Source organism: Hyperolius riggenbachi, chromosome 10 (genome assembly GCF_040937935.1).
Source record: "Hyperolius riggenbachi isolate aHypRig1 chromosome 10, aHypRig1.pri, whole genome shotgun sequence".
In the NCBI taxonomy this organism is placed as follows: Eukaryota; Metazoa; Chordata; class Amphibia; order Anura; family Hyperoliidae; genus Hyperolius; species Hyperolius riggenbachi.
In genome coordinates this window covers 289,542,576-289,555,031 of record NC_090655.1, presented here as the reverse complement: position 1 = coordinate 289,555,031, position 12,456 = coordinate 289,542,576, and positions in this window count along the sequence as shown.

The following is a 12,456-nucleotide window of genomic DNA, read 5'->3' as shown; positions in this document are numbered from 1 at the left end:
AAGCTCTATCATATTTACCTCTTCGTGCACCCACTATTTCCTTCCTTCTTCCAGAAGGTTTGCTCGGCTCTCCGCCCCTTCCCTCAGCATCATGGTACCAAAGTATGGAGCTGCCTAGAGCCAGCCGAGCAGACATGCTGGAGGAGGAAGACAATAGTGCCTGCACTGAGAGGTAAATGGGAAAAAGCCTCTGCCTGCACTGCCACTGTCAGCTCTGCACGGGGGATAGAGTGTGTCTGCAACATCTGTGCAAGTACAGTGTGTACTCGTAACCAATCATGCTGCAGCCTTTCCTTCATGGTCTCTGCAGGCAGCGTCAGGCATGTGTTAAGATAAGACTGTCTGACTGGCTGCTCTGCAATACGAATCTGCTGTCTGTCTTGCATGGCTGCATTCTGAAACTTACCAGGGACAAGGCAATGTTTGGGGGAGAGAACACTGGGGGTGCAGGCATTGTCCCTCTGTGCTATATGTGGGATGTTGGTGGGGGCTGTAAAGGCAGAATGATTATGTTCTGCAAATATACTTTTTCATATGGCATAAACTTGTAATCTAACTAGGCTGACAAAATAGTTGTATTATTGCACTGCCCACCCTGTCTCTTCTCTCTCTCTAGGCTAGTGCTCTCATTATCCCTCTCACTATCTCTATGCCCACTGTCCTGTCTCACTTTCCCTGCCAACCCACTCTTGTTGCTTTCTCTATCCACTTTCTCTGTCATGCTTATCTGTGAACTTCGGCCAATGTATTTAAAGTGTACCAGAGCTTCGTACAAAATAAGATATTATTATTATGTATATAGCACTGACATCTCCTGCAGCATTTTATAGAGTACATAGTCATGTCACTGACTGTCCTCAGAGGAGCTCACACTCTAATCCTACCATAGTCCTAGTCTAATGTCCTACCATATTATTATTATTATGTATTTATAGATCACTGCCATCTTCTGCAGCACTTTACAGAGTACATAGCCATGCCACTGACTGTCCTCAGAGGAGCTCACACTCTAATCCTACCATAGTCCTAGTCTAATGTCCTACCATATTATTATTATGTATTTATATAGCACTATCATCTTCTGCAGCACTTTACAGAGTACATAGTCATGTCACTGACTGTCCTCAGAGGAGCTCACACTCTAATCCTACCATAGTCCTAGTCTAATGTCCTACCATATTATTATTATGTATTTATATAGCACTATCATCTTCTGCAGCACTTTACAGAGTACATAGTCATGTCACTGACTGTCCTCAGAGGAGCTCACAATCTAATCTTACCATAGTCATAGTCTAATGTCCTACCATATTATTATTATGTATTTATATAGCACTGACATCTTCTGCAGCACTTTATAGAGTACATAGTCATGTCACTGACTGTCCCCAGAGGAGCTCACACTCTAATCCTACCATAGTCCTAGTCTAATGTCCTACCATATTATTATTATGTATTTATATAGCACTGACATCTTCTGCAGCACATTACAGAGTACATAGTCATGTCACTGACTGTCCTCAGAGGCGCTCACACTATAATCCTACCATAGTCCTAGTCTAATGTCCTACCATATTATTATTATGTATTTATATAGCACTGACATCTTCTGCAGCACATTACAGAGTACATAGTCATGTCACTGACTGTCCTCAGAGGAGATCCCACTCTAATCCTACCATAGTCATAGTGTAATGTCCTACCATATTATTATTATGTATTTATATAGCACTGACATCTTCTGCAGCACTATACAGAGTACATAGTCATGTCACTGACTATCCTCAGAGGAGCTCACACTCTAATCCTGCCATAGTCATAGTCTAATGTCTTACCATATTATTATTATGTATTTATATAGCACTGACAACTTGTGCAGCACATTACAGAGTACATAGTCATGTCACTGACTGTCCTCAGAGGAGCTCAAAATCTTATCTCTACCATAGTCATAGTTAGGCCAGTTTTTGTGGTGGGACCAACTTAACATCGTCGGGGATGTAGGAGGAAAATACAACTGACAGAGCATGCCATGCGCTGTAATCAAACACATGTACATGCTTGATTTAGATTGGGGGGGGCTGGTGATCGCTGGCCTTGGGTGTTGAAAAGTAGAAATCCGGCCCTGGACATAGGATAGTGAAGCTGGATAGGGGGAGGTTGTTGGAGGAGCAGAGTGGACAGCCAGGTGTGTATCTGGTGACCAGGTCAGAGATGTAGGTCAGGCAGGACTTGTGCATAGATCTGTAGGCCAGGCATAGGATAGTGAAGCTGGATAGGAGGAGGTTGTTGGAGGAGAGGAGTGGCTGGTCAGGTGTGTAGCTGCTGACCAGGTCAGAGATGTAGGTTGGGCAGGACTTGTGTATAGATTTGTAGGCCAGGCATAGGATTGTGAAGCTGGATAGGAGGAGGTTGTTGGAGGAGTGGAGTGGGCAGTCAGGTGTGTATCTGCTGACCAGGTCAGAGATGTAGGTCGGGCAGGACTTGTGTATAGATTTGTAGGCCAGGCATAGGATAGTGAAGCTGGATAGGAGGATGTTGTTGGAGGAGCGGAGTGGGCAGTCAGGTGTGTATCAGTGACCAGGTCAGAGATGTAGGTCAGGCAGGACTTGTGTATAGATCTGTAGGCCAGGCATAGGATAGTGAAGCTGGATAGGAGGAGGTTGTTGGAGGAGAGGAGTGGGCAGTCAGGTGTGTAGCTGCTGACCAGGTCAGAGATGTAGGTCAGGCAGGACTTGTGTATAGATCTGTAGGCCAGGCATAGGATAGTGAAGCTGGATAGGAGGAGGTTGTTGGAGGAGTGGAGTGGGCAGTCAGGTGTGTATCAGTGACCAGGTCAGAGATGTAGGTCAGGCAGGACTTGTGTATAGATCTGTAGGCCAGACATAGGATAGTGAAGCTGGATAGGAGGAGGTTGTTGGAGGAGTGGAGTGGGCAGTCAGGTGTGTATCTGCTGACCAGGTCAGAGATGTAGGTTGGGCAGGACTTGTGTATAGATCTGTAGGCCAGACATAGGATAGTGAAGCTGGATAGGAGAAGGTGGTTGGAGGAGTGAAGTGGGCAGCCAGGTGTGTATCTGCTGACCGGGCCAGAGAGGTAGGTCGGGCAGGACTTGTGTATAGATATGTAGGCCAGACATAGGATAGTGAAGCTGGATAGGAGGAGGTTGTTGGAGGAGTGGAGTGGGCGGTCAGGTGTGTATCTGCTGACCAGGTCAGAGATGTAGGTCGGGCAGGACTTGTGTATAGATCTGTTTGCCAGGCATAGGATAGTGAAGCTGGATAGGAGGAGGTGGTTGGAGGAGTGGAGTGGGCAGCCAGGTGTGTATCAGTGATCAGTTCAGAGATATAGGTTGGGCAGGACTTGTGTATAGATTTGTAGGCCAGGCATAGGATAGTGAAGCTGGATAGGAGGAGGTTGTTGGAGGAGCAGAGTGGGCAGTCAGGTGTGTATCTGCTGACCAGGTCAGAGATGTAGGTCAGGCAGGACTTGTGTATAGACTCAAATGACAGTACAAGATTCGGTATAAAGTGTAATCAAATACTGAAATACTTTATTAATATCAAAAAATGGGAATGGGGGTAAGGTAATTAAAAGCTAAAGAAGGAAATTTGCGGAGTCAGCATATGCAATATATATGGCCGGCCATACAATCCAACAGACCACTCACTACATACACTCAAACATTCCCCCATGCAGCCTAATATAACTCAGCGCTGAGATATTTTCACAGGAGGACCATGACGCAGAGTCCAGCAGACTTCTGACGTCTCTTCAAGGTTAGTAACACACAGGTGGTTAGTTGTAATCCATATAATAGTTCATTCTATATATATATAGCAGCTGTTAACAAGCTTCAGCAATAATCAGGGATACATGCACAGCATATTGAGAAATGGATGGATCTCACCAGTGTCTCTTGAATCCTCCGCAGCGCTGTTTCCAAATGCTGCTAGGTTGATGGGATATGTATGGTCACTGTCGGGGGCCCCCCTTCCACCAGGTCGCCATGTGTATAGAGCTGTCAGCAGGGCACAGCGTGGAGATAGGGCTGGCTGGCGTCCCAGCTCAGCCCGGATAGCAATCTCCACGGACTTCCGTGTGGAGCGCCCGTTCTACTGCCTGCAAAGGCTCCTGGGTAGGGTAGTTCCCTTGTCGTGGGTAGTCTGGACGGCCACACGTTGTGTTGGCTCCGCCCACCGACACGTTTCACGCTGTGGGCGTTTCTTCAGGGTGTAGTTCCCTCCCTCTGTGCATCCATTTATGTTAAACTACGACCTCCTCCTTAGCTAGCCATTGGTCAGCGCCTACCATGACAACAGCCACCTCCAGGATTCAACAGCGACAATCACAATTTCAGGAAATAGCAAGTGAGCATGTTTTTACTGCACTTGTCAATTAGACACTACACATAGCGTAATTTCTGCAATTCAAAACCTTTCCTCAGTATCATTTCCACTTCACAGAAGGTATAGAGTTCATCCCTACAGAGAGTTTCTTTATATTGTTAATATTATTGGAAGCGCCAATCTTCCTTTGGCTGCACATTTATCACATATCACCCCTTAAAGGGATATCACATACATAAATCCATCGTCTGCCTTTATTTTTAAAGAGAAAAAAAGTCCCTACTAAATTAAAAAAGAGATCTATAAAAATGCCTCCCCTGTCCAATAACAAGTATGTATCTGTCTTTTTAGAGACAATCCAGCAGGACTTAAAAATGTTTGATTGGACTAAGAGACCAGAAAGGTTCAATCTAACTAAAGATGAGCATGAAGCCCTCAAAGAGCTTCAGGAAGCTAAGAATTTGATTATAAAGCCAGGCGATAAGGGGGCAACGTGGTCCTCCTAAATGAGGAGGACTACGTTGCCGAATGTAAACGATTACTAAGTGATCGTGATACTTATCAAAAATTATCTGAAAATCCATTTCCCCTGATAGCCCACAGAGTTAATAATCTGATAGATGATGCATGGAGCAAAGACGTAATTACAGAGGAAGAACGAGAATATATGAGGTTTGATACTTTCAATATTCCTACATTCTATACAATACCAAAGGTCCACAAAAGCATGTCTAGGCCCCCGGGCCGCCCGATTGTGGCGGGCATAGGGAGTCCTACACAACGCTTGGGTAAATATGTGGATGAACGCTTAAAACCATTGGTAAGTCAATTACCGTCCTTTGTGCTAGATACTAAGAACCTTCTGGGAGTACTTGGAGACTTGAGGGTCCCCCCGGGTTCCCTCCTCGTTGGGGTCGACGTGGAGTCATTGTACACGTCGATCCCGCACGAGGAGGGACTCCGGGCAGTACAATTCTTTTTACAAGGCCATTATCCAGAATTTCTTGATTTCAACCAGTTCATTTATGATGCGGTTGATTTGATTTTGCATTTGAATTGCTTTTCTTTTGATGGGCTGTTCTACAGGCAGACCAGGGGCACGTCGATGGGGGCGGTGTGTGCACCGGCATATGCTTGCCTCCATCTGGGCTTATGGGAACATCAGGATGTATATGGTGACCCGGGTTTCCGGGCACACGCCGCCCTATGGCTTCGCTACATAGACGACGTGCTCCTGGTCTGGACTGGCAGTGAGGAAGAACTTAAAGAATTCATGATAAGAATGAATCAAAATACAAAAAACATTAAATTAACCTACAATGTTAGTAATGAAGTGTTGAGCTTTCTGGACTTGCAGTTAAAAATTGAGGGAGATAAAATATCAACCTCTACATTTCGCAAACCAACAGCAGGCAATAGCCTGCTTCATGCATCCAGTCACCACCCCTCCCCTTTGATTAGGGGGGTGCCATATGGACAATTCATCCGGTTGAGGCGAAATTGTTCCAGTGATGAGACTTTTCGTATGGAAGCTAGATAAATGTATGATCACTTCAGACAAAGAGGATACCCACATCGTACCCTACGCAGGGCTCTGCGGAAGGCTTGGAATGTGGATAGAATTAATTTATTGAAATGTCGAGAAATTACAAAAAAAGGAAGTGATGACTTTTTGCGCCTGATTAGCACTTTTGGGTCCCATTGGGAACCTTTGCGCCATATATTAGAGAAAAATTGGAGCATATTGACTGCTTCCCCTGAGATTCTAAAAATTGTTGGGCCTAGACCTCTTATGACAGCTAAACGTGCACCGAATCTTCGCGATAAATTAGTCAAAAGTGAATATAAGCGAAATACAACAACATGGTTAGATAAACATATACCTAATGGGACCTACAGGTGCTCTAGGTGTAAGTTATGTCCTTATATAGATCGTAGAGACAATAAGAGCTTTTGCGATAGTTCTGGCCAGAATACGTATGAAATTAGATCGCATATAAATTGTTTAACTGAGAAAGTTATCTACATGATTGAATGTCCTTGCGGACTAAAGTACATAGGGAAAACTAAAAGAATGATGAAAGAAAGAGTCTTGGAGCATTTGCGCTTAATTGAGGATAATAATGAAGAAAAAAGTTTTCTGGCTGTACATTACGCTGAATGTCATAGTGATCTGGCCGGAACTAAAGTGAAAGGCATCTACAAATTAAATATTTCAGGTAGGAGGGGGGATTATGACGATGTTCTTTATTGCAAGGAGGCCATGTGGATACATAGATTAAACACCTTGTATCCGCATGGCCTCAATAGAGAATTGGACCTGAGAGCATTCTTGCGCATGAATGCGTATACGTGATGATGCGCATGTGATGAGCATGGTTAGTCTATTGACTTTATGGTCAGTTATCATTTGGCCTTTTTTTCTCTTTAAAAATAAAGGCAGACGATGGATTTATGTATGTGATATCCCTTTAAGGGGTGATATGTGATAAATGTGCAGCCAAAGGAAGATTGGCGCTTCCAATAATATTAACAATATAAAGAAACTCTCTGTAGGGATGAACTCTATACCTTCTGTGAAGTGGAAATGATACTGAGGAAAGGTTTTGAATTGCAGAAATGACGCTATGTGTAGTGTCTAATTGACAAGTGCAGTAAGAACATGCTCACTTGCTATTTCCTGAAATTGTGATTGTCGCTGTTGAATCCTGGAGGTGGCTGTTGTCATGGTAGGCGCTGACCAATGGCTAGCTAAGGAGGAGGTCGTAGTTTAACATAAATGGATGCACAGAGGGAGGGAACTACACCCTGAAGAAACGCCCACAGCGTGAAACGCGTCGGTGAGCGGAGCCAACGCAACGTGTGGCCGTCCAGACTACCCACGACAAGGGAACTACCCTACCCAGGAGCCTTTGCAGGCAGTAGAACGGGCGCTCCACACGGAAGTCCGTGGAGATTGCTATCCGGGCTGAGCTGGGACGCCAGCCAGCCCTATCTCCACGCTGTGCCCTGCTGACAGCTCTATACACATGGCGACCTGGTGGAAGGGGGGCCCCCGACAGTGACCATAAATATCCCATCAACCTAGCAGCATTTGGAAACAGCGCTGCGGAGGATTCAAGAGACACTGGTGAGATCCATCCATTTCTCATTATGCTGTGCATGTATCCCTGATTATTGCTGAAGCTTGTTAACAGCTGCTATATATATATAGAATGAACTATTATATGGATTACAACTAACCACCTGTGTGTTACTAACCTTGAAGAGACGTCAGAAGTCTGCTGGACTCTGCATCATGGTCCTCCTGTGAAAATATCTCAGCGCTGAGTTATATTAGGCTGCATGGGGGAATGTTTGAGTGTATGTAGTGAGTGGTCTGTTGGATTGTATGGCCGGCCATATATATATTGCATATGCTGACTCCGCAAATTTCCTTCTGTAGCTTTTAATTACCTTACCCCCATTCACATTTTTTGATATTAATAAAGTATTTCAGTATTTGATTACACTTTATACCGAATCTTGTACTGTCATTTGAGTTTATGCTAACTGGTTGTGTTCACAGCAGCTGTGATAGATTAACATTCTATTTATTTGTTTGGAGGCAGTATTTCCTATGCCCCATTTGAGTTTATGTAATCTGCTCACTGCGATAGATCATTATAATTAATTATAGGACTTGTGTATAGATCTGTAGGCCAGGCATAGGATTGTGAAGCTGGATAGGGGGAGGTTGTTGGAGGAGTGGAGTGGGCAGTCAGGTGTGTATCTGCTGACCAGGTCAGAGATGTAGGTCAGGCAGGACTTGTGTATAGATCTGTAGGCCAGGCATAGGATAGGGAAGCTGGATAGGAGGAGGTTGTTGGAGGAGCAGAGTGGGCAGTCAGGTGTGTATCTGCTGACCAGGTCAGAGATGTAGGTCAGGCAGGACTTGTGTATAGATCTGTAGGCCAGGCATAGGATAGTGAAGCTGGATAGGAGGAGGTGGTTGGAGGAGTGGAGTGGGCGGCCAGATGTGTATCTGCTGACCAGGTCAGAGATGTAGGTTGGGCAGGACTTGTGTATAGATCTGTTGGCCAGGCATAGGATAGTGAAGCTGGATAGGAGGAGGTGGTTGGAGGAGTGGAGTGGGCAGTCAGGTGTGTATCTGCTGACCAGGTCAGAGATGTAGGTCAGGCAGGACTTGTGTATAGATCTGTAGGCCAGGTATAGGATAGTGAAGCTGGATAGGAGGAGGTGGTTGAAGGAGTGGAGTGGCCAGTCAGTTGTGTATCTGCTGACCAGGTCAGAGATGTAGGTCGGGCAGGACTTGTGTATATATCTGTAGGCCAGACATAGGATAGTGAAGCTGGATAGGAGGAGGTTGTTGGAGGAGCAGAGTGGGCAGTCAGGTGTGTATCTGCTGACCAGGTCAGAGATGTAGGTCTGGCAGGACTTGTGTATAGATCTGTAGGCCAGACATAGGATAGTGAAGCTGGATAGGGGGAGGTTGTTGGAGTGGAGTGGGCAGTCAGGTGTGTATCTGCTGACCAGGTCAGAGATGTAGGTCAGGCAGGACTTGTGTATAGATCTGTAGGCCAGGCATAGGATAGTGAAGCTGGATAGGGGGAGGTTGTTGGAGAAGTGGAGTGGGCAGTCAGGTGTGTATCTGCTGACCAGGTCAGAGATGTAGGTCAAGCAGGACTTGTGTATAGATTTGTAGGCCAGGCATAGGATAGTGAAGCTGGATAGGAGGAGGTTGTTGGAGGAGTGGAGTGGGCAGTCAGGTGTGTATCTGCTGACCAGGTCAGAGATGTAGGTCAGGCAGGACTTGTGTATAGATCTGTAGGCCAGGCATAGGATGGTGAAGCTGGATAGGGGGAGGTTGTTGTAGGAGTGGAGTGGGCAGTCAGGTGTGTATCTGCTGACCAGGTCAGAGATGTAGGTCAGGCAGGACTTGTGTATAGATCTGTAGGCCAGACATAGGATAGTGAAGCTGGATAGGAGGAGGTTGTTGGAGGAGCGGAGTGGGCAGTCAGGTGTGTATCTGCTGACCAGGTCAGAGATGTAGGTCGGGCAGGACTTGTGTATAGATCTGTAGGCCAGGCATAGGATAGTGAAGCTGGATAGGAGGAGGTTGTTGTAGGAGTGGAGTGGGCAGTCAGGTGTGTATCTGCTGACCAGGTCAGAGATGTAGGTTGGGCAGGACTTGTGTATATATCTGTAGGCCAGGCATAGGATAGTGAAGCTGGATAGGAGGAGGTTGTTGGAGGAGCAGAGTGGGCAGTCAGGTGTGTATCTGCTGACCAGGTCAGAGATGTAGGTCAGGCAGGACTTGTGTATAGATTTGTAGGCCAGGCATAGGATAGTGAAGCTGGATAGGGGGAGGTTGTTGGAGGAGTGGAGTGGGCAGTCAGGTGTGTATCTGCTGACCAGGTCAGAGATGTAGGTCGGGCAGGACTTGTGTATAGATCTGTAGGCCAGGCATAGGATAGTGAAGCTGGATAGGGGGAGGTGGTTGGAGGAGTGGGCAGTCTGGTGTGTATCTGCTGACCAGGTCAGAGATGTAGGTTGGGCAGGGCTTGTATATAGATTTATAGACCAAACATAAGATCTTGAAGCTGGTTCTGAAGCGGATTGGAAGCCAGTGGAGTGATTTGCGTAGGTGAGTCGTGGAGACAGCGGTGGGAGGAGTAGATTAGTCTGCTGCATTCATAATGGATTGTGTGGGGGCAATGCGGTTCTGAGGAAGGTCTGACAGGAGGTTGTAAGCAGTAGTCCAGGTTAGTATAGGGCGGCTATCTGATCGCCCTCTCCTTATGTCTATCGGTGTGTCGTCCCTTATGCTGCGAGCTAGCCTGTTTTCCTGCCTGGATATGGCAGGATATAAGTCCAGGTTGGTCACATGGTGGTGGGTGGGATCTTGTGGGTGGCGCTGGTCCTGTGACATCATCGCCGCGCTTGTGTCAGCTCTCTTCCTCTATCCCATTCCGCCTTGTTTGCCATTGCTTGGCAGGGACATTTCGTGGTAGCGATGACGCTGCTGGGGACGGGCACTTGTGCGGCGCAACTGGGAGGTGGCAATTGGCTGGCTGCTGTTTAAAGAGACACTGAAGCGAGACTAAATCTCGCTTCGGCTCTCATATATAGCAGGGGCACGTGTGCCCCTGCTAAAACGCCGCTATCCCGCGGCTGAACGGGGGTCCCTTCACCCCCAACCCACCCCCCGCAAAAGTTGGTCGCCAGGTTGGTCGTAGAATTTCCCTTCCTGGAGGCAGGGCTAACGGCTGCAGCCCTGCCTCCAGTCGCGTCTATCAGACGCGCATCGCCGCCTCTCCCCCGCCTCTCTCTGTGAAGGAAGACTGAGAGGGGCGGGGGAGAGGTGGAGATACGCGTCTGATAGACGCGCGTGGGGCAGGGCTGCGGCGGTTAGCCCTGCCCCAATGCGGAAGCTCTCCCCCGCATTACGGAGGGGATTTGGGGGGACAGGGACCCCCGTTAAGCCGCAGGATAGCGGCGGTTTAGCCCCTGCTATATATGAGGTCTGAAGCGAGATCTATTCTCGCTTCAGACTCTCTTTAAAGAACAAGTGACACCCATGCTAACCTAGAAATATTAAACATATATATAAGTAGATAAATAGTAGTTCTACTTACATTACACATGTATTGTACTGTCCACGTTATGATTCCTGGGAATTTGATACAGGAGAAACAGAGAATCCTATTCTAGACAGTTTCCATCTTTGTTACCTTTGACCTCCTGACATAATTTCCTCCCTAACTCTTATTTTTTCTCCTCTTGCTAATTGTGTATTTGTTACCCACCCTCCTCCCAGTCTTCAGACACTCCCACTGATGTTTATACTAGGAAGTGCACTGTCTTATGTCATTAGAAGGAGGGGGAACTAAAGGGAAGATGAGGAATATGGCAATGGCGTTAAAGGGCCAGTGCTCCTAAGGTATGCGATAACTCCAAACCATAGCAGCAGAAAAAGTCTTGAATGCAGGATTAGCATCTTTATCACTTAATACACTGACCAATTGCTGTAGAAATTTGATTTTTATGGTGACAATCCCACTTTAAGTAGGGATGTTGATGAGGTGCAGTAAGCCACGCCTCCTGAGGAAGCCGGGATCACACCATTGAAACATATAGAGGCCCATGTGGCTCTGCCCTTACTGCTGCACCAGCTCTGCCTCTCCGATTTGCTCCCCCCATTGCCAGCCCTCCTCAGCTTATACTGGCCGCTTGGACCTATAGCATATAGCAGAGAAGCAGGCTCACCAGCGGGCTCTTCAGCCAGTGAATTTGTAGCCAGTGCAAGCTCTTGGACATTTTCGCCCATCTGACTGCACCACCGGGAGGCGACATTGTTACTCCCAGTCCAGTATTTGGGGTCTTCGGCCTTGCACTACCACAGCTTCAGGTTATTCCTATGAACTGAAGCTTTTCATGCTCGTTATTACTTGCTGCTTCTGCTGGACATCTTTGTGCTGACTGAGGCCTCGTTCACATCTAAAATCATCATCGCAAGCTTTTGCAATTTTGAGCAGCGTTCCCCCCCTCCCGGCGCTTTACTACGCACTGCATTTCTGATAAAAGCGCTTTTCCAGAGTGGTTTTGTAATTCACTCCCAGGAAGTGAACTCTGACCTGGAAAATAATAAATACAATGTATTTATTCTAAAAACCGCAATCGCCGCATAAAGCAGTTTTGTAAGCGTCTAGCGCTCTTTCTATACCTGCCATTGAGGCAAGATTGCCTCAAAAATGGTACAGGCACCACTTTGCTGAGCGGATTGGAAACTAACTGCTCCGATGTGAACTCTCTCATAAGGAATCATTGCACAAGCGTTTTTAGGGCGCTTTTGAAAATCTCCTACGCTTGAAAAAAAAGACAAAAACGGCCCTAGTGTGAACGAGCCCTGACTGTCTGCTGGTATAAGTGTCTGCATCCTCCTGCTTGTTTTTGAAGGGAACTTTGTCCAGCATTATTGCAATTTAATACCTTGGCTTGCTTGCTTATGCTGCTGCTTCAGCTACTGCCTGCAACTGCATGAACTTTCATCTGTGCATTCTCTTTCAATTCATTAAAGGATACCCAATGTGACATGTGACATAGA